Genomic DNA, 1,962 nt, shown 5'->3' with positions numbered 1-1,962 from the left:
TGAAGCCTAAGCCCATATACAGTCCATTTGCAAGTTAAAAACACAAAGTCCACGTGAAGAAGAATGCTATGCAGCCCATCGTGGTCTCTTCGATAGAAAAAGGCCATCGTGGGAGGCAAAGTGGCTTGTTAGTTGCAGCCACTACGCACGCACAGATCTAAAAAAACATGTCTATCGCCGCTAATCTCTTCCTTTCCAAGCCGCCAGGAACTATAGGCCTGCTGCAATCGGATCTGTCCATCGCGCTCGCGCTGTCGCGCCGCCATCTAGAAGCGGAGAAGGGAAGGGGACGCCAGGACAGACATGCGTCGATCAACGGACCACAGACAGGTTGCCGGCAGGCCGGACACATGGATGTGCGGCAACAACATGAAGGGAAAAGGTATTTTATTTTCGCATCAGATTAGTTCGCGGCTTTACAAATTATTGAAGAATAATCATACACTGTAGGCATTAAGAATCAAATTATGTCATTTTCAGTTATTTATTTGTGCTTGTGTAGATGTGAAGAGGAAGAGAGGAGAATCAATTCATATTTTTTTAAACCCAGTTGATTCAAGCTCTCAACTGGCGGAATATGATGCGACTGCAAACAATGTGCAACACTTCAATTGATGCCATGGTGTAAGCAAGAAGTATTTAATTTCGAACATTTAGAATTTCATAATACATGATATTTAATAATTTTTCGCTATTGATTGCATCAGGTGGTTACTGTCCAAATCAACTCCTTTCAGAGGAAAGATGAATATGGGGATTCCAAGAACCAAGATAATAGCCGGAACATAATTTAGTTCCTATGCAAACTCCTAATCAAACAATTGTGCCACTAATAAAATTTCATGAATCTACATCTCTTGTGTCGGTGTCTTTCTATTAGTTTGCTATATACCATTGTCCTTTTATCATTGCAAGAGGCGGGTTAGTTCTATTGTGAAATTAGTGTAAAGGGCGGGTTAACCTAAGAAAAAAAAAATCTCTTGTGCCGTTGTCTTCGCCCCCCTATGCTCAAATCTTGGCTCCCTCAAAAATCCTGGATTGTTAAGAGTGGGAAACGGGCATATAGATATCAAAAATGCTACACGTACAGGCACATTGTACAGGTTTTTATAGGTTGAGGACTGCGCGCTCTTCTAATTGCCTCCCCCCTGATCTCCACTGGTGGGCCCGTGCGTCTTAATCAATCCATGGCCAATCAATGTTAAGCAACCTGTAAAACCCCTGCAAAACTCCGTACGTCTAACAAAGTCGTATAGATATAGTGTAGGATATACCCCAAAAATTATACCTTCATTCTTTCGTTTGTCCCTCGAAATATTTGATTTGATTGAAAGAGTTATATCTTGATCCATTCTTTGAAGAATTGATTGTTCATAGTCGCCCGGTTCAAGATGATATTGACGATAAGAATGTCCCAGCTCCTGACCTCTGCAACAACTTTAAAAGATAAGTTTTAGAATCTACACAGACAATTAGGAAAGAGAAAACAGTACCAGAAAATTTTACCAAATAAAAATCTACATGAATGCTGACTTGGAGCGAACGTAGCTCCTCTGAATCCCATCTCCCCCCACCTGGAATGCTATTTTCTCCAAAACTCCAATGTTAGAGTAAAGTCCTGAATATGTTCAGCCACAAAATGATAGTATAATGTAATTTATGTGACATTCTTTAGAGAAGACTATGGTTTTCCATTCACGGTTATCTAGCACATTCGGTCAGCTCGCAAAACGAATTGAGTCCATTGGCGAATTGAAATCGTCTGTTGAAAGTTTGGGAACTAAAAGACTGGAGTAAAATAAAGTTTGGGAACGTGTTAAAGGAAATTGAGAAGCTGCGATCACAACTTGACGAGTTACAGTTGACTGGCTCGGACCATGCTGGGATTCGTGCAAAGATGAATGAGCTTGACGAGCTGTTATACAGAGAGGAGATGCTTTGGCTCCAACGCTCTCGTATTGA

General features: G+C 41.1%; 1 long non-coding RNA gene across 1 annotated transcript; it reads left to right on the top strand.

The window, feature by feature from the left end:
- Positions 1–154: 154 nt before the first annotated feature.
- LOC119368742 lies at positions 155–823 on the top strand. The gene is made up of 3 exons (XR_005176728.1): positions 155–382; positions 503–624; positions 708–823. It is a non-coding gene; the product is annotated as an uncharacterized LOC119368742 (long non-coding RNA).
- The last annotated feature ends 1,139 nt before the right edge of the window (positions 824–1,962 follow it).

Source organism: Triticum dicoccoides, chromosome 2B (assembly GCF_002162155.2).
Source record: "Triticum dicoccoides isolate Atlit2015 ecotype Zavitan chromosome 2B, WEW_v2.0, whole genome shotgun sequence".
In the NCBI taxonomy this organism is placed as follows: domain Eukaryota; kingdom Viridiplantae; phylum Streptophyta; class Magnoliopsida; order Poales; family Poaceae; genus Triticum; species Triticum dicoccoides.
This window is presented reverse-complemented; position numbering and strand designations above follow the sequence as displayed.